Raw genomic sequence first — 21,355 nt, forward strand, 5'->3', positions numbered from 1 at the left:
GGATGGCGCAAAATGGGATTAATTGTCAAACTCCAATAATCACTCGCCCGGTCAATATCTTACAACGTCTAATTCATAAACTCATATTTTCAGAATTGAAACATTATCAATTCATCTGGATCTTTATAAATGTTTGTCCCCTAACTCTGCTTCCCAGCTACATCCCCTGCCTATCCCTTTTCCCACACCAACAGCACAATTTGGTGAGTACCGAATCGGGTCGGCTCTATTATGTGTGCATGCGCAGAACTGTGCGCATGCGCACCGGCGATTTGGTCAATTTCGCCGTCTTAAACTGCTCCCCTCAACGGGCACTTCGGAAGCGCATGCGCGCTTTGAATTTTTATCGCGGATGACGCGCATGCGCATGCGCGTTTTTCATTTTAACGGTCGCATTGCCAGGGGCACAACGGATTGCGGTCGGAGCAGCAGTACCGCGTTACAGACTCGTCGGAGCGGCGCTACCCCTTCTTTAAGGTCAGTACTCGTGCCGATTATATATTCTATATATATAATCTCGGCTTTCCTCTTTCACTAACTTTCTTTTGTGTCACTGCCCTTCTACTAGTTACCTGTTCCCGAGCTGCGTCACGGCACCTCATTGGGCCGTTAGAAGCAGCTCGGGACGCCGCACGCATTTCAAACGTGGGCAACTGGTAAATCTGCAAACATAAAGGGGATTGAAAACCTGCATTGACTTTAACCAAAGGAGTCACTTGAAGTTTTTTAATAGCAAAGATATTTTCTTTCAGAGAGATACTGTAATGGTGTTCCAAGGTGAGCTGTGGAGTGTGTGGTTTTATTAGACTGTTATAAATAATGTTAGTATTAGGTATAAACTATATATTAATCAAATCTGTATTTGAAAAACACTTTTTTTTAAATTGAACTGGGATGTATTTGCACATTTTGTAGCAGCCTATATTATGATGTAATTGTATTTATATAACGTTTACTACCCCCGACGAGGCATCAGTTGCATGTTTAAAACAAGGACTTACACATTCACAGTTCTTTCAGGGACATCCTACCTCATAGTACTAACAGGCATTGGCAAAGCCAATAGGTCTTGTCTACGCAAGAGTTATTGGCTTTGCCAATGTGTTTGGACCAGAGTGGCTGCTGTTTAGCATGGCTATAAGTTAGTGGCATAGTGGCGTGAAGTTCATTTAGAGTACAGTGGGGTACTGTGCAGTTGTGTAGAGTGCAGTGGCATGGGACAAAGTAGAGTGGAGTAGAGTGGCATACAATAGAGTGGCAGAGTGCAGTAGTGTAGAGTGGTGCAGTGGCATAGAGTGCAGAGTAGACTTGTTTGGCAGAGAGTGCAGTGGCGTAGTGTTGAGTGGTGCAGTGCAGAGTTGATTATAGTGCTGTACAGTGCAGTTGCGTAGAGTGGATTGATGTAGAGTGGCATAGAGTGCAGTAGAGTAGAATGCAGTAGTACAGAGTAAATTGCTGTACAGTGGCGGAGAGTGCAGTGTTGCAGAGTAGAAGGTAGTGGTGTACAGTGTAGTTTAGAGTGCAGTGGCATGTGGTAGAGTAGCATAGAGTGGCATACAATAGAGTGGCAGAGAGTGCAGTAATGCAGAGTGGTGCAGTGTCATAGAGTGCAGAGTAGACTCGTTGCAGAGTGCAGTGGCGTAGAGTGGTGCAGTGCAGAGTATAGTGCCTAGAGTGCAGTGGCATAGGGTGCAGTGATGCAGTGTAGTGGCATAGAGTGCAGTAGTAAAGAATAGTGTGGTGTAGACCTCTGACCTGCTTTAGGTCTGGAGCTCGCCCCCCACATCCGCAGCACCACCCTGCTGTCTCGTGCCCCTGATCCCCGTCCACGCTGCTGCTAGCGTGTTCGAGGCCCTCCTCCACCCGCAGGCATCCTCCTGCGCCTCATCCCTGGTGTCTAGTGGGCTCTGTTTAAGCTTCACTTGACCCGTGTGCCGCTTTTCGCCGTCCTGTAAGTGTTTTTTCCTTTTGTTTCAGCGCCTTGCCTCCTTGAGCTTCTGCCCCGATGTGCCCCTTCTGATTGCTGTACCCTGATTGTAATTTGTGCCAGAATTGTATTTTGTGACTGTTTTTGAACTTTTCCTTACTGTTTGTGCCTTGCTTTTTTCCCTGTTTTTTTTGCCCCTTGGGCGCACCCCCTTGCCGATCTACCCTTGCCGCTGCCTCCCTGCAGCCCCGCCCCCCCTCGCACCCCCATTCGCCGCTCCCTCCCACCCCCCAGCTGCTCCTCCCTTCTTAATGGCTGGCGCTGCGCGTTGCGAGTGAGCGACCTCTGACCTGCTTTAGGTCTAGAGCTCGCCCCCCACGTCCGCAGCACCACCCTGCTGTCTCGTGCCCCTGACCCTCGCCCACGCTGCTGCTAGCGTGTTCGAGGCCCTCCTCCACCCGCAGGCATCCTCCTGCGCCTCATCCCTGGTGTCTAGTGGGCTCTGTTTAAGCTTCACTTGACCTGTGTGCCGCTTTTCGCCGTCCTGTAAGTGTTTGTTTTTTCCTTTTTTTCAGCGCCTTGCCTCCTTGCGCTTCTGCCCCCGTTGTGCCCCTTCTGATTGCTGTACCCCGATTGTAATTTGTGCCAGAATTGTTTTTTGTGACTGTGTTTGAACTTTTCCTTACTGTTTGTGCCTTGCTTTTTTCCCTGTTTTTTTCGCCCCCTGGGCGCTCCCCCTTGCCGATCTACCCTTGCCGCTGCCTCCCTGCGGCCCCGCCCCCATTCGCCGCTCCCTCCCACCTCCCAGCTGCTCCTCCCTCCCCCCTCCCTTCTTAATGGCTGGCGCTGCGCGTTGCGAGTGAGCGACCTCTGACCTGCTTTAGGTCTAGAGCTCGCCCCCCACGTCCGCAGCACCACCCTGCTGTCTCGTGCCCCTGACCCTCGCCCACGCTGCTGCTAGCGTGTTCGAGGCCCTCCTCCACCCGCAGGCATCCTCCTGCGCCTCATCCCTGGTGTCTAGTGGGCTCTGTTTAAGCTTCACTTGACCCGTGTGCCGCTTTTCGCCGTCCTGTAAGTGTTTGTTTTTTCCTTTTTTTCAGCGCCTTGCCTCCTTGCGCTTCTGCCCCCGTTGTGCCCCTTCTGATTGCTGTACCCCGATTGTAATTTGTGCCAGAATTGTTTTTTGTGACTGTGTTTGAACTTTTCCTTACTGTTTGTGCCTTGCTTTTTTCCCTGGTTTTTTCGCCCCTTGGGCGCTCCCCCTTGCCGATCTACCCTTGCCGCTGCCTCCCTGCGGCCCCTCCCCCATTTGCCGCTCCCTCCCGCCTCCCAGCTGCTCCTCCCTCCCTTCTTAATGGCTGGCGCTGCGCGTCGTGAGTGAGCGACCTCTGACCTGCTTTAGGTCTAGAGCTCGCCCCCCACGTCCGCAGCACCACCCTGCTGTCTCGTGCCCCTGACCCCCGCCCACGATGCTGCTAGTGTGTTCGAGGCCCTCCTCCACCCGCAGGCATCCTCCTGCATCTCATCCCTGGTGTCTAGTGGGCTCTGTTTAAGCTTCACTTGACCTGTGTGCCGCTTTTCGCCGTCCTGTAAGTGTTTTTTCCTTTTGTTTCAGCGCCTTGCCTCCTTGCGCCTCTGCCCCCGATGTGCCCCTTCTGATTGCTGTACCCTGATTGTAATTTGTGCCAGAATTGTATTTTGTGACTGTTTTTGAATTTTTCCTTACTGTTTGTGCCTTGCTTTTTTCCCTGTTTTTTTTGCCCCTTGGGCGCTCCCCCTTGCTGATCTACCCTTGCCGCTGCCTCCCTGCAGCCCCGCCCCCCTTGCGCCCCCATTCGCCGCTAAGCTGCTCTTCCCTTCTTAATGGCTGGCGCTGCGCGTCGTGAGTGAGCGACCTCTGACCTGCTTTAGGTCTAGAGCTCGCCCCCCACGTCCGCAGCACCACCCTGCTGTCTCGTGCCCCTGACCCCCGCCCACGCTGCTGCTAGTGTGTTCGAGGCCCTCCTCCACCCGCAGGCATCCTCCTGCGTCTCATCCCTGGTGTCTAGTGGGCTCTGTTTAAGCTTCACTTGACCCGTGTGCCGCTTTTCGCCGTCCTGTAAGTGTTTTTTTCTTTTTTCAGCGCCTTGCCTCCTTGCGCTTCTGCCCCCGTTGTGCCCCTTCTGATTGCTGTACCCCGATTGTAATTTGTGCCAGAATTGTATTTTGTGAATGTTTTTGAACTTATCCTTACTGTTTGTGCCTTGCTTTTTCCCCTGGTTTTTTCGCCCCTTGGGCGCTCCCCCTTGCCGATCTACCCTTGCCGCTGCCTCCCTGCAGCCCCGCCCCCATTCGCCATTTCCTCCTGCCCCCCAGCTGCTCCTCCCTCCCTCCCCCCTCCCTTCTTAATGGCTGGCGCTGCGCGTCCGCGCCTGGATTGCGCCCAGCACCACACCCCCCCCCCCCCCGGTCCTCACACCCCCAGCCTTCGCTACTCGGCCAGCGAACTACTCGCCCTCAACCCTGGCCCATCCACAGCCTGCTTCCAGGCCACCCCGAAGCACACCAAAGGACCCTTCTCCTGCCGCACCTGCAAGTTCACCTGCAACAGAACAACGAAGCCTACAACAACCAACACCAACCACCTGAACTGCATCCTCCTCAACACACGCTCCGCACGAAAGCACGCCATCCAGCTCTGGGACCTGCTCGACACCACCGCCCCAGACGTAGCCTTCCTAACCGAAACCTGGTGGAACGACTCCTCGGCCCCAGACATCGCCATCCCTGACGGTTACAAGAGCACCAGAAGAGACCGCACCAACGGAATCGGTAGAGGGATAGCCATCGCCCACAAATCCACCCTCAAGATCCACACCCACACGGAAGACACCCTCAAGACAGCCAAACACCTTCATTTCCAGATCCACACGGACCCCAACACTACCCTCAGAGGAACCCTCATATACCGTCCTCCAGGACCAAGAGCCCCCTTCAGCGACACCATCTCCGACCTCGCAAGCACCCACGCCCTCGCCTCAACAGACTACATCCTCCTGGGAGACCTCAATTTCCACCTGGAGAACAACAATGACGCCAACACCGCATCTCTGACCACCAACCTCTCCAACCTCGGACTCAGACAACTGGTCAACACACCCACCCACATCGCCGGTCACACCCTTGACCCACTCTTCTCTGCAAGCAACCACATCTCTTTCAGCCACACCTCCGAACTCCACTGGACCGCCCACCACTGCGTCCATTTCACCTTCAAGAAAAACACTGAACACCACCGCACCCCACTACCGCTTCACCGCGCTGGGGAAAAGTCACCATAGAAGAAAAACTAACCAGCACCCTCGCCAAAAACCCACCACCCGACATGGACTCCGCCGCCATCAACCCCCAACAATGGATCCTCAACTGCGCCAACATCCTAGCACCACTCAAGAGACCCACCATCGACCAAGAAAAGAAAAAACCAGCCTGGTTCACAGACGAACTGATCACCTCCAAACGCAACTGCCAGAAACTCAAGAAAAAATGGATCCTCGAGCGCACACCCGACAGCCTTGCAGCCCTCAAGGAAGCCAACCGCGAACACCACCAACTGATCCGACTCGCCAAACGCTCCCACTTCACAGAACGCCTTAACAACAACGCACACGACTGCAAGGAACTTTTCTGCATCGTGAAGGAGCTCTCCAACCCCAACGTCAACGACGTCCCACCATCCCAGAAACTCTGCGACGATCTCTCCACCTTCTTCTACCAGAAAATCGCAGCCATCCACAACAGCTTCAACACCTCACCTCCCCCTGACCCCCACCCCCACCCCCAACAACTCCTCCCACGCCGACCGCCTCACCACCTGGACCCACGTAGACGTCGCCAAAACCCTAAAGACCATGAACTCCATCCGCTCAGGATCTCCCTCTGACCCCTGCCCACATCACGTCTTCAACAAAGCCGACGTCACCATCGCCCCCCAACTCCGCAAGATCATCAACCTTTCCTTCAACACCGCTACCTTCCCGGACAGCTGGAAGCACGCAGAAATCCAACCCCTCCTCAAGAAACCTAAGGCTGACCTCAACGAGCTCAAAAACTTCCGCCCGATCTCCCTCCTCCCCTTCCCAGCGAAGGTCATCGAGAAGATCGTCAACGCCCAGCTCACCCACTACCTCGAAGACAACTCCATCCTAGACCCCTCCCAATCCGGCTTCAGACGCAACCACAGCACAGAGACTGCACTCCTCGCCGCCACAGATGACATCAGACAACAAATGGACAACGGCGAAACTTCAGCCCTAATCCTCCTAGACCTCTCCGCTGCCTTCGACACGGTATGCCACCGCACCCTACTAAATCGCCTCCACGAAGCCGGTATCCAAGACAAAGCCCTCAACTGGATCTCCTCGTTTCTCTCCGGCAGAACACAGAGAGTCCGACTCTCACCCTTCCGCTCCGAAGCCACCAACCTCATCTGCGGCGTCCCCCAAGGCTCCTCGCTAAGCCCAACGCTGTTCAATGTCTACATGGCCCCCCTCGCACAACTGGCCTGTCAGCACAACCTCAGCATCCTCTCCTACGCCGACGACACCTAGCTCGTCCTCTCCCTGACCAAAGATCCTCACATTGCCAAAGCCAACCTCCACGAGGGACTGAAATCCATCGCCGAGTGGATGAGCAACAGCCGCCTGAAACTAAACTCCGACAAGACGGAAGTCCTCATCCTCTGTCACTCTCCCTCGGCCTGGAACGACTCTTGGTGGCCCACTGCCCTGGGCCCCCCACCCACCCCAGCCAGCCACGCACGAAACCTCGGCTTCATCCTCAACTCCTCTCTCACCATGTCCAAACAGGTCAACGCAGTCTCCTCCTCCTGTTTCAACACCCTCTGCATGCTCCGCAGAATCTTCAAGTGGATTCCAACAGAAACAAGAAAGACGGTGACCCAAGCCCTCGTCAGTAGCAGACTCGACTACGGCAACGCACTCTACACAGGCATCCCCACTAAAGACATCCAATGACTCCAACGCATCCAGAACGCATTCGCCTGCCTGATCCTCGACATACCCCGCCGATGTCACATCTCCCACCACCTGAAGGACCTCCACTGGCTCCCTGTGGACAAGAGGATCACCTTTAAACTCCTCACCCACGCACACTAAGGCACTACACGACACTGGACCCACCTACCTGAACACCAGACTCAACGTCTATGTTCCCTCACGCCAACTCCGCTCTGCCAACCTTGCCCTCGCCATCGTCCCCAGAATCCAGCGCAAGACCTCTGGCGGCAGATCCTTCTCCTACCTCGCCGCCAAGACCTGGAACTCACTCCTGACCTCACTACGCATGACCCAGGACCGCCTCACCTTCAGGAGACTCCTCAAGACATGGCTCTTCGAACGATAGCAGCTGCCCCCCTGCGCCTCGAAACCCTAAAGGGTACATAGCGCACTTTATAAATCTAATGATTGATTGATTGATTGATTGAGTGCAGTTTTGTAGTGTCAGTGGAGTGGCACAGAGAACAGTGGTGCAGAGTAAAGGGCAGCGGCATACAGTGCAGTTGTTTAGAGTGCACTGGCGTAGAGTACAGTGGCATGGGACAGAGCAGTGTCATAGAATACAGTGGAATAGAGTGTATTGGTGCAGAATGTATTAGTACAGAGTAGAGTGGTGTAGAGTATGGTGGCGACCAGTGCAGTGTTTCTCAAAGATTCCAAAATTAAATGGCCATTTTTCAGAGGATCTATACAATCTTGTATTGTCTGACATCTGCCCCATTACTGTTTCTTTCATGGAAAGAAGAGTGACCTTCATTTGTATTACGGACATTTGAGATAAGTAGGTGAGGTACTGGTTAGTTGAGGTACATCATCATACTTAGTATAACTCACATATAGTATAGCTCCCCTGTTAATATAGTTGATTTACAGTTAGCAGCTGAACTTAATTGTGTATGGGCAGTCAATTTCTTCTTTCAGTTAATTGGTTAGTCCAGTCTACTGGTATTTTGTACGAGAATCTATCCTATCTGCTCAGTTTATATTTTTTTCTGCAGGACATATTGTTACAGTGGTTCAAAAATGAGAATCAAATACAATATCTGTATGTATTTTGCGTTTTGCTTATTGTCAAATGTCCTTCTCTTAAGGTTCACCCCCAAATGTTGGCCTTCCTACTCTTTCTCAGACTTTTTCTTGTTGTTGGGCCTTTGAGCACTTTACCACTACTAACCAGTGCTGAAGTGCATGCGCTCTTGCCTTAAAATATGGTGATGTATGCTTAACACAGTTGGCATATTAGATTTACTTATGAGTCCCTAATAAATTGTACTTACCTATGCCCTGGATTTGTAAATTAAAGGCTACTAGTGCGCCCACAGTAATGATTGCGCATCCCAAGTAGTAGGTCAACATAACTTGCTTGTCATTCCAGAGTCTGTGTGTGCAGTTCTAAACTTCCATTTTGATCTGTCAAGTTAAATCTTTCCAGGTTCAAACCTTTATTTTTAAAACATATGTAACCCCTTTAGTGGGCCTGGGACAGATCAAAGGGCAGGGGCAAGTTGGACGTGTATTTTTAATTTTAACCTGTTGTGGTAATACAAAAACTATTACACTTGTCTTTCACCACCGCAAGGCCTAACTTTCACTTAAGCTAACATCAGGGTTACCTTGAAGCAGCCTGTCTAATTTCGAATTGAAAAAAACAAAATTTGGACTTTGGTGTCTATGGACTCGCAATTCAAAATCACAACTTATGGTCAAGTCTAACATTAATTTGTGTGGCTGAAAATGTCACATTAATAAATTTGCCGTTTTATTTTCTTAAATATTTACTGCCTACTGGCATGTCTACATGTTTGGGTGGGTGACGCATCATCTCTTGTGCATTCCCTCCAGACAGGCACACGCCAAGGGAGCTCAGGTGTGACTGGATCATAAATATCCTGATGGCCCACCCTGGGCAGGATGAAATGGTGCAGCTGGCACATCTAAATGGGCTGGCTATTCTTCCCACACATGGATGCATAATCCCCCTTAGCGAGTCTGCAACTAGTCACTGCACTTCCTGTCCTATTTGCACTTTCTTCAAAGGCCTCTTTTTTAAGTCTCCCCCATTTCAGAGGCACCACTGGGCATAATAATTGGACCTTTTTTTCCCTTTCACTTGCTGCTTTTCTGTCCTTTTCTCGTTTTTTCCCTCTTGTGTTTACCCCGCAATGCTGGTGTCCCAGCATCCCCACCCACCCCATGCAAAGCGCTTCTCCCACCTCCTTATCGCTGGACCACCGCCTCCATACCTCTCTTCCTTAACGACGGCCGCCACGCTAGTGCGCCACAGGGAAGCCTGTTTGTGCATGGACGCCACCCAGCACCAGGGACCCTGGTTCTCACCCCTTCTGCTGGTTTAACGCAAGCACTCTACGTGCCCTGAACCCCATAAGATCATCCGCATGCCACCAAGCTGACCACATGTACAAACATGGATCATTTTCTTGCTTCGCCTGCTCCAGCATACTCCCAAGTACCACCTCATGATTCCTCACTGCTTCTTAACACATGCTCCCTCGTCAAGCATGCACTACAAGTCTGAGACCTCGACTCAACAGCTCTGGACGTCACCATCTCGCTATGAGTTGGATCACCCCTGCAGCTACCACGGACATTGCCACGGCCATTACGCACAACTACAAAATCATACACAAGGACAGAGCCAACCTTCTTGGAGGTGTCATTGCCATAATCTACTAGAACAACCTCCGCCTTTCATCATCTAGTCACATTCTGTCAACGCATGAGCATCTACATTTCCACATCCTGACCAACCGAAACACCTTCCTACGTGGCACCCTCATCTACAGGCCACCTGCACCTCAACCCCAGTCTTTACAAGACATTGTCAACCTCATTGCCTCTCCAAGCACTCACTTCCTCTTGTTACATCCCACTCTGTGATCTCGATTTACAGCTTGATACCCTCAATGACCCCCAATACATCAAACATCCTGTACGAGCCCACAATTCTCGGCGTCAAACAACTAGTCATCGTCCCTACCCACAAACCCCTTCACATCCTCTACGCCATTCTCTCAGCAGGGGACAACCTCACCTTCATCCACACCTCCAAACACTGTTGGCTTGACCAAGTGCATCTACTTAACCTACTCAAACACTGCACGCCACCACATTCCCTAACCCCCTGGCAAACATTGGGGTATAGTCACAGAAGCACAGATCACCAAACTCTGTCAACCACTCCAATGAATCCGCAGGCAAACTAAAGCGCTGACTCTGAATGTGCAGCCAATGTAGCCCCCCTAAGGAAATTGGCATGGAATCTACATAGCAAAACTCCCAAGTGGTTTACGCAAGACCTACATCAATCCAAGCGCGCCTCAGACGATTGTAATGCAAATGGAGCCTCCGCAAATCCACCAAACCGCACCGTCTGCAAAAATACAACGTACCACCAGAACATACGAGCCACCCAAAAAGCTGCATTTCAAGCATGCCTCAACACCAGCACTCGCAATATCAAAGAGCTCTTCATCCTTGTCAAAGAGTTCACGAACCGCAGGGCAGAAACCTCATCCATCCCTCCCTCCCAAGACCTCCGCAACGATCTTCCCCACCTTCTTTCACTGTAAGATCTGGGACATCTACAAAGGCTTCAGCATACAGAGCCCGCCTTCACCGCTCAGCACCATGGACCTTGCTCCCCCACCAGATACGAACTGCTGAACCACCATTACTGTAGAGGACACCCAAAGAATAATGAACTCCATCCACTTGGGAGCACCCTCAGATCCATGCCCTCATCACATCCTCAAGCTTGTCATTCCCATCATTTCACCAGAGCTTTGCTGAACCATCAACCTATTGTTTAAGACTGCCACATTCCCCTCAGACTGTAAACACGCAGAAATCCGCCCACTACTCAAGAAACCCAAAGCCGACCCTAGGGAGCTGAAGAATTACTGACCCATGTCTCTGCTCACTTTCCCAGCCAAGGTAACGGAAAAAGCCATCAACTAGGAACTCGTAGAGTTCCTTGAGAGACACCGTATTCTAGAACTTTCCCATTTCCGATCTGGAAGCAATCACAGCACCGAAACTGTACTTTTGGCCACCACCAACAACATACGCATCATACTGCACAGCGTAGGCACTGCCGCACTCAACTTTCTAGACCTCTCTACTGCATTCTAGACAGTCTCCCACTTCAGCCTCTGTAACAGGCTGCTCGACGCTGGCATCTGAGACAAAGCCCTGAGCTGTATCTGGTCCTTCCTCACCAGAAGAACACAGAGGGTCAGACTACCACCATTCACATCAGAACTTAGACACTTGCTGCAGAGTAGCCCAAGAATCCACACACTGCCAGAAGCTTTTTAACCTCTTCATGGCTCGTTCGCTAAGATCATCAAACACGAGGTAAAGATAGTCTCCTACGACAATGACACCCAACTGATCCTCTCCATGTAGGACGACTCTGCTCAAGCCAAGATGCATTTTCCCAATGGGAGGAGAGCAGTCTGCCCTTGGATGGACGTCAGCTGCCTCAAGCTCAACTCAGACAAGAAATGCTTGTGATTGCCTACACCCCATTCTGCCTGGAACGACTCCTGGTGGCCCCCCCACTCATGTTAATGCCCCCACCCACATTAACCAATTGCGTAACCTGGCCTTTACCCTTGGCTTCTCTATCAATAACACAACAAATTAACGCTGTCTCCTCAACAAGCTTACACACCCTCTGTAGGAAAATGCCTCCTTTTTGCAGTCCACAACCCCCACCTACCCCAAACACTTTTTTCCTGCTATTGATGCTGACTCTACTGAGTACTGAAGTGTGTTGAGATCCTGCTAACCAGGCCCCACCACCAGTGTTCTTTCAGTTAAAATGTACCATTATTTCCCCAAATTGGGACACCCCTCGCACACAGATAAGTCCCTGGTACCGACCTCCAGGACCAAGAGCCCCCTTCAGTGACACCATTTGCGACCTCGCAAGCACCTACGCCCTCGCCTCAATGGACTACATCCTCCTGGGAGATCTCAGCTTCCACCTGGAGAACAACGACGACGCCAACACCGCATCACTGACCACCAACCTCTCCAACCTCGGACTAAGACAACTGGTCAACACACCCACCCACATCGCCGGTCACACCCTAGACCCACTCTTCACTGCAAGCAACCACATCTCATTCAGCCACACCTCCGAACTCCACTGGACCGACCACCACTGCGTCCACTTCACATTCAAGAAAAACACAGAACACCACCGCACCCCACTACCGGCACACCGCCGCTGGTGAAAAGTTACCGAAGACCAACTAACCAGCACCCTCGCCAAGAACCCACCGTCCGACCCCACCGACCCGGACTCCGCCGCCATCAACCTCCAACAGTGGATCCTCAACTGCGCCAACACCCTCGCACCACTCAAGGGGCCCACTGTCAACCAAGAAAAGAAAAAAGCAGCCTGGTTCACAGACGAACTGATCATCTCCAAACGCACCTGCCAGAAACTCAAGAAAAAATGGCTTCTCGGGCGCACACCCGACAGCCTCGCAACCCACAAGGAAGCCACCCGCAAGCACCACCAACTTATCCGACTCGCCAAACGCTCCCACTTCACAGAACGCCGGAACAACAACGCACGCAACAGCAAGGAACTCTTCTGCATCGTGAAGGAGCTCTCCAAACCCAACGCCAACGACGTCCCACCATCCCAGAAACTCTGCGACGCACTCTCCACCTTTTTCTACCAGAAAATCGCCACCATCCACGACAGCCTCAACACCACACCTCCGCCAGACCCCACCCCCAACAACTACTCCCACGCCGACCGCCTCACCACCTGGACCCACGTAGATGACGCCGAAACCCGAAAGACAATGAACTCCATCCACTCAGGATCCCCCTCAGACCCCTGCCCACACCACGTCTACAACAAAGCCGACTCCACCATCGCCCCCCAACTTCGTAAGATCATCAACCTATCCTTCGACACCGCAACCTTTCTGGACAGCTGGAAGCACGCCGATATCCAAGCCCTCCTCAAGAAACCTAAGGCCGACCTCAACGACCTCAAAAACTTTCGCCCGATCTCCCTTCTCCCCTTCCCAGCGAAGGTCATCGAGAAGATCGTCAACGCACAGCTCACCCACTACCTCGAAGACCACTCCACCCTAGACCCCTCTAAATCCGGATTCAGACGCAATCACAGCATTGAGACTGCACTCCTTGCCGCCACAGACGACATCAGACAGCAAATGGACAACGGCGAAACTTCAGCCCTCATCCTCCTAGACCTATCCGCCGCCTTCGATACGGTCTGCCACCGCACCCTACTAACTCGTCTCCACGAAGCCGGAATTCAAGACAAAGCCCTCAACTGGATCTCCTCTTTTCTCTCAGGCAGAACCCAGAGAGTCCGACTCTCACCCTTACGCTCCGAAGCCACCAACCTCATCTGCGGCGTCCCCCAAGGCTCCTCGCTAAGCCCAACGCTGTTCAACGTATACATGGCACCCCTCGCACAGCTGGCCCGTCAGCATAACCTCAGCATCCTCTCCTATGCCGACGACACCCAGCTCATCCTTTCCCTTACTAAAGATCCACACACCGCCAAAGCCAACCTCCACGAGGGACTGAAATCCATTGCCGAATGGATGAGAAACAGCCGCCTGAAATTGAACTCCGATAAGACGGAAGTCCTCATCCTCGGATGCTCCCCCTCGGCCTGGGACGATTCCTGGTGGCCCACCGTACTGGGTCCCCCACCTACTCCTGCCAACCACGCACGCAACCTCGGCTTCATCCTCTACTCCGCTCTCACCATGTCCAAACAGGTCAACGCAGTCTCCTCCTCCTGCTTCAACACCCTCTGCATGCTCTGCAGAATCTACAAGTGGATCCCGACGGAAACCAGAAAAACTGTGACTCAGGCCCTTGTCAGTAGCAGACTTGACTACGGCAACACACTCTACACAGGCATCCCAGCAAAAGACATCAAACGACTCCAACGCATCCGCCCGCTTGATCCTCGACATACCCCGCCGATGCCACATCTCCCACCACCTGAAGGACCTCCACTGGCTCCCTGTGGACAAGAGGCTCACCTTTAAACTCCTCACCCACGCGCACAAAGCACTACACGATTCCGGACCCGCCTACCTGAACAACAGACTCAACTTCTACGTCCCCTCCCGCCAACTCCGCTCTGCCAACCTCTCCCTCGCCATCGCTCCCCGAATTCAACGCAAGACCTCCGGCGGCAGATCCTTCTCCTACCTCGCCGCCAAGACCTGGGACTCACTGCCGACCTCCCTGCGCCAGACCCAGGACCTCCTCACCTTCAGGAAACTCCTCAAGACATGGCTCTTCGACCGATAGCAGCTGCCCCCCCCCAGCGCCTTGAAACCCTAACGGGTACATAGCGCGCTTTATAAATTTAATGATTGATTGATTGGCAAAAGGTACCAGTGGTACCAAGGGCCCTGTGACCAGGGAAGGTCCCTAAGGGCTGCAGCATGTGTTGTGCCAACCTAAGGGATCCCTCACCTAACACAGGCACACTGCCATTGCAGTTGGTGTGTGTTGGTGGGGATAAAAAGGCAAAGTCGACATGGCATCCCCTTCAGGATGGCATGCACACCAAATACTGCCTTGGCATACGTAAGTCACCCGTCTAGCAGGCCTTAATGCACCCTGCCTTACGGCTTTATTCCACAGGTGAGGGCATAGCTGCATGAGCAATATGCCCCTACAGTGTCAAAGTCCATTCTTAGACATTGTAAAAATAGTGTGTCCATATTAAGAGCATGGTCTGTGGGTTTGTCAAAACGAACTCCACAGCTCCATAATAGCTACACTGAGCACTGTGAAGTTTGATATCAAACTTTTCCAAATAAGAAACCCACACTGATGCCAGTGCTGGATTTATTACAAAATGCACTCAGGGCATCTTAGAAATGCCCCCTGTATTTTACCCAATCCTTCAATGCAAGACTGACTGGTTTGTGCCAGCCTGCCACAGAGGGACTAGTTTCTGACCTCCTGGCGTGAGAGCCTTTGTGCTCTCTGAGGCCAGAAACCAAGCCTGCACTGGGTGGAGGTGCGTCACACCTCCCCCTGCAGGAACAGTAACACCTAGCAGTGAGCCACAAAGGCTTAGGCTTCGTGTTACACTGCCACAGGGCACTCTGGCTAGTGGAGATGCCCGCCCCCTGGACACAGCCCCAACTTTGGACGGAAAGTCCGGCGGAGATAATGAGAAAAACAAGGATGTGTCACCCCCTCAGCCAGTTCCACCCCTAAGTTGACCAGAGCTGTAGTGACCCCCTCCCCCTCCTTGGAAAATCCTCCATCTTGTTTTAGAGGATTTTCCCAATAAGGATAGGGATGTGCCCCCCTCCCCAAAGAGAGGCACAAGGAGGGTGTAGCCATCCTCAAGGTCAGTAGCCATTGGCAACTGCCCTCCAGCCCTAACACCCTCCTACACTCAGTATTTATGGGCGACCTTGAATCCAGGATTTCAGATTTCCTGAAAACCTAAAGGACTGCTGACCTCAAAACACCCGTGGAGAAGATGGAGACAACAACTGACTTGGCCCCAGCCCTACCTGCCTGTCTCCAGACTCAAAGAACCTGCAACAGCAACGCATCCTGCGGGACCAGCGACCTCTGCCGACTCGGGGTACTGCCCTTCAACCCAAAGGACCAAAAAACTCTAGTGGATATGGGCTCTGTCAAACAACAAGGAAGAAACCATCTTTAAAGTGACACCCACCTCACTCCTGAAGCGTGAGTCCCCACCACTCTGCACCAACGCCCCCAGCTTGTGTCCAGAGAAACCAACACTGCAGCGTGGACCCCCAGGTGACTCCAACGACGTGGCCACCCTGAGACAATCTCCCTGCATCCCCACGGTGAAGCCTGCAGAGAGAATCCAGAGGCTCCCCCTCACCGCAACTTCCTGGTAACAGAGATCCCAACGCCTGGAAGAAGCACTGCCCTTGCAGCCCCCAGGCCCAAGAGGAACCAACTACCGGTCCAGAAGTGACCAGCAGGCGTCCCTCATCCTAGCCCAGTCGGTGGCTGGCCCAAGAAGAACCCCATGCCCTGCCTGCATCACCAGAGTGACCCCTGGGTCCCTCCATTGATTTCTATTCAAAACCTGACACCTACTTTGCACACTGCACCTGGCTGGCCCTGTGCGCCTGTTTGGGACACCCCCCAACCCAGTGCTATACAAAACTCCCCGGGTCTGCTCCCAGAGGACGCAGGTAGTTACCTGCTAGCAGGGTGGAACCGGAGCACCCCTTTTCCCCATAAGCGCCTATGCTACTTTGACCTCTGCACTTGACCACCCCTGTGTTGCTGGTGCTGAGTGTTTGTGGTTGACTTGAACCCCCAACAGTCGGCTGTCTATGCCCTGGAGACTGAACTTGTAAGTGCTTTACTTACCTGCTAAATTAACTTCTACTTACCTCCTACAGGAACTGTTGAATTTTGCAGTGTCCTCTTTTAAAATAGGTTATTTGCATATTTGCCAGAACTGTGTACCTTACTGTTTTCATTCCAGGTTCTATATTTACTTATGCCAAGTACCTTACAATTTATGTACCTACTTGAATTCAGAATCTTGTGGTTCTAAAGTAAATTAAGAGAAGAATATTTTTCTATATAAAAAACCTATTGGTCTGTGGCTAAGTCATTGAGTGTGTGTTCATATTTACTGGCCGTGTGTGTACAACAAATGTTCCATTTAATACTTGTCTTTTAATTAAACATCACACGCAAGATAGAACATAGTGTGGCAAAATAATAGTCTTTCTTAGAACTGTAGTCTACAACTGTTTGTGTGGGCTCTTTGTCTCTTACCCACTATTATTCCTCAGTCTAGTGTGGTGACATACAGCCTGCTTGTCAATATGAGTCTTTAAAGTCACAACATAATCTGGCTGAGGTCTATGCGTTTTTGTGCCCTCTGTTATAAAGTTTCAGTTTTAGACACCCACAGACTCTGCACCAGAAAGTTCAAGCTTGTACACACCATGGAAGATCCACAGGCAGCTATCAAAATGTTCTGCGCTTGTGTGACTAACGCCGCAACATTTGGTGCTGGCAAGGAAGAGCATGCTATGTGGGATCAGCTCTGGATGTGGATCTTCGCAGACTTGACGGTAAAGTGCCTTTGGCTTGGTATTTTTTATTTTTTCAGTGCCAAGGTTTGTGCTGACCAACAGAAATGGGAGGGAGTCATTGGGAGGAATGGAGATGGCAAAAGCAACAGCAGTGGTCATCTACGTTTAGAAACCTGCGAAGCTCATGACCTGTTGCTATGTTCATTCAGTGTCTGATGGAGAGCTAATCTTCCTTGCTCCAGCGGGTGTTTCCATCTCTCTTCTGCACAAGCGCAGAGTAGGTTGTCCTACCTCCAGAGATAGGTTGTGGTTCTTTTTCTTTTTAATTTCTTTGTGCACAAAAAAAACTAAAAGGTCCCTTTTTTTTTTTTTTTTTTTTTTTTTTTTGGTGGTCAGTCAACAGCTACCTCCACAAAGACAATTTCTAAATGCACACCCTGGCTGAGGTGTTGTCAGTGCTCAAACAGGATACTTTATAGTAGTGCTGGACCTTCACAATGCTTATTCACACACCCGCATCCTGAATTTTTCACACATGTTAACTGTGTTTCAAAGTGAGCAAGTAGCTTTTTAAGTTTACTGTGATCCTCTTTCGTGTCTTCACAAAACTGATGATGGTGGTGTCAGCTCATTGGCGTGGGACTATCGTCATCTTTGAGCACAAACAAAGGTTATCTTTCAGTGTTTCCAGCCTGTTTGCGGGTTCCTGACCGATCTTCCATGTTAGTCACCAGCTGTCGATAGTATTTCAAGCAGCTTGTTTCACTAGCAGCCTAAAAATGTTTTTTTTAGAGCACACTGAAATCTTACATTTTGTTTTTTGAGATTTTCTCGTGAACGCCATTTGAGCATAATCACTATGGCCCTCATTACAACATTGGCGGTAACACCAAAGGTCAGTGATAAACTTGCGATAACACAACGCCGCGCTCAAAATACACTCTTACAAAACACAACCACATTGGACAATTCCAAATACACGCACCTTATACACATACACACACCACTCCCACAATCCCTTACTACCTAAAATATTGACGAAGGCCAGAGAGACAGCACAGCAAAGATGACAACACCATACAGAGGCACAAAACACCATCACACACACATCCACGCACAAAACACCACACACCCCTAAACATTACCTCAGACATCACCCACACCACCCCATGTTCACCGCAAAGACACCCCAGGTTTTCTGAGGAGGAGCTCAGGGTCATGGTGGATGAAATCATCCGGGTAGAGCCACAGCTATTCGGATCACAAGTGCAGCACACCACCATAGCTAGGAAGATGGAGCTATGGCGCAGAATCGTGGACAGGGTCAGCGCAGTGGGACAGCACCCAAGAACACGGTATAACATCAGTAAGAGGTGGAACGGCCCACGGGGGAAGGTGTGTTCCGTGGTCTCAAGACACCACATCGCGGTTCAGAGGACTGGCGGCGGACCCCCACCTCCTCCCCCACAACTAACATGGGAGGAGCAGGTCTTGGCTATACTGCATCCTGAGGGCCTCACAGGAGTAGCTGGAGGAATTGGTAAGTCAAAGCTTTCACTACTTCATCCCCCACCCTACTTGCATGCAATCACATACCTTCACCCTCACCCCCCATCACTCCAACTCCTCACAGATGTCCCACTATCACAAACCACACATCCCAACACCAGGCCCTTCATGCAACAACAAAGCATGGGTACCCATCATAAATGCATGTCCACTGCACATACCCACACAGACCCCTAAACATCAAGCACACAAGCTCCTACACAGGAATGCAACCACTGGGGTACAGGGTCACCCACCCATTGCACACCATGGAACACACAGATAAACTATGCCTTTAAACCCCCTGCAGGACCCCTAACCAACGTCACCGGACAGGATGTTCCAGACATGTCCACTCCACCCACAGAAGAGGCCCACATTGATGACAGCAGCTCTGTCCAACTGGATCTAGATGACCAGCCTGGCTCATCTGGGACCTCAGGACAGTCGGTTCCCCTCACACTGGCAGAAGCCACAACAGAGCCTCCCCCCTCTGGAAACACCAGCACCCACCGGGCCCATACCTCTGTCCCCATGACACGTCAAGCAGCAGTGTGTCCACCACTTCAGGGAACTCGGGCTAACCCACCACCCCAAGAACAGCAGGGACTTGGGGGCATTGGCAGTGGGCACACGGTTCAGGGGACAGAGGCCCTGGAACACAGGGGAACTGGGAGGGCTGCTGGGTAACAGGGGGAGGACAGGCCTAGGGAACCCACTCTCCATGAGGCCCTCTAACATCATGGGAACCTACCACTATTCCTGTTTTCCAGGCAGGTCGCTCCCCTCACCGCCACGCAGCCCCCTGTGTGACCGCTGCTCTTCTCCTCCCAGCGTCGAGTGCCAGTTTCCTCCTTCTTCCCTGCTCCCTCGTGTAAGTGCCTGCTTCGCCCCTGTTTACCTGTGTCCTTGCTGCCTTGGGTTTCCCCTCTCCTTTGTTGCCTGTTGGGGGTCCTTCTCCTCGGTTCCCCTGCACACCGCGTTTTCCCCCCTGCTGCCCGTTTCCCGCCGCTGCGTCCCGTAGCTCCGCCCCCCTCGCACCCCATTGGCCGCCCCGCTCCCACCTCCCAGCTACTCCTCCCACCCTCTCCCACTCATATGGAGGCCGCGCCGCGGCCCCACAGCGGACGCGCGCAGCGGGCGCGCCGAAGGCGCGCCTAAGGCAAGCCCGTCTGCGCCTGTCCGCGCCTGGCCCGCACCCAGCGCCAGACCCCCTGGCTCTCGCAGAGGCCAGCCCACCCGCAAGACCTACAGCGCCGCCACCCTCCTCGCACTCAACACCGGCCGGATCCCCGGGTGCTGCTGTGCCGCCCCAAGACGCACCCACGGACCCTTCACCTGCCAATCCTGCAAGTTTTCCTGCATCCAGACCCGCACCGCACCCGCCAAACCAAGCACCAGCAGCAACAACTTGAAGTGCATCCTGCTCAACACCCGCTCCATCCACAGACACGCCGTGGAACTCTGGAACCTGCTCGACACCACATCTCCAGACGTCGCCTTCCTCACAGAAACCTGGATGAACGCCTCCTCAGCGCCCGACATCGCCATCGCCATCCCGGACGGATACAAGATCACCCGGAGGGACCGCGCCAACCAGACAGGAGGAGGCATCGCCATCGTCCACAAGAACACCATCTGCATCACGACCAACACCGACGACACCTTCACTTCCAGATACACACCGACCCCAAGACTACACTCAGAGGCACCCTCATCTACAGACCCCCAGGACCCCGCACACAATTCAGCGAAGACATCGCAGACTTCATCAGCCCACACGCCCTCCCCTCCACTGACTACATCCTCCTAGGGGACCTCAACTTCCACCTGGAGAACAACGACAACAACACCACCACCCTGCTGGACAACCTCGCCAACCTCGGACTCAAGCAACTGGTGAACACCCCCACCCACTACGCCGGACACACGCTTGACCCAGTCTTCTCCTCCAGCAAGTACATCTCCTTCAGCCACTCCACCGGACTCCACTGGACAGACCACAGCTGCGTCCACTTCAGCTTCAGAAGAACCACGACTCACCACCACCCACACCAGGCTCCCCGCAGGAGCTGGAACAAGATCACCACCGACCAGCTCTCCACATCACTGAACCAGAACCCTCACGCCAGCTCAGCGGACCCCAACCAAGCAGCCAACAACCTCACACAATGGATCACCAACTGCGCCGACAACCTCGCACCGCTGAAAACCCATCCCATCAAGCCCAACAGCAAGAAAGCCTCCTGGTTCAACATCGACCTCAAGAACTCCAAGAAGAACTGCCGCACCCTCGAGAAAGCCTGGCGAAAAAACCCGACTACAGACAACATGACCGCCCTCAAGCACGCCTCCCGCAAACACCACCAGCTGATCCACACCACCAAGAAGACAGCATTTAAAGAACGACTAGACAACAACGCACACAACAGCAAGGAACTCTTCAACATCGTTAAAGAGCTCTCCAACCCCAGCGCCGGAAACAACGACATCATTCCCTCACAAGACCTCTGCGACTCACTCGCCTCGTTCTTTCACCGCAAGATAGCCGACATACACAACAGCTTCGGCGCACAGACCACGCACCCAACCCCCAAACCGACACCCCCCAACACCACCCTCCGCGCCTGGACCCCGGTCAGCACCGAAGACACTATCCACACGATGAACACCATCCACTCCGGATCACCAACCGACCCATGCCCCCACCACGTCTTCAACAA

General features: G+C 52.6%; 1 long non-coding RNA gene across 2 annotated transcripts in view; it reads left to right on the top strand.

Annotated features, from left to right (window-relative positions):
• Positions 1 to 397: 397 nt before the first annotated feature.
• Positions 398 to 21,355, top strand: part of LOC138288497 (uncharacterized) — a 38,272-nt gene continuing 17,314 nt past the window's right edge. For both annotated transcript variants that reach the window (XR_011202419.1, XR_011202420.1), the window contains exon 1: positions 398 to 477. This is a non-coding gene — a long non-coding RNA (uncharacterized lncRNA). The remainder of the gene's footprint in view (positions 478 to 21,355) is intronic.

Source organism: Pleurodeles waltl, chromosome 4_1, assembly GCF_031143425.1.
Source record: "Pleurodeles waltl isolate 20211129_DDA chromosome 4_1, aPleWal1.hap1.20221129, whole genome shotgun sequence".
NCBI lineage: Eukaryota > Metazoa > Chordata > Amphibia > Caudata > Salamandridae > Pleurodeles > Pleurodeles waltl.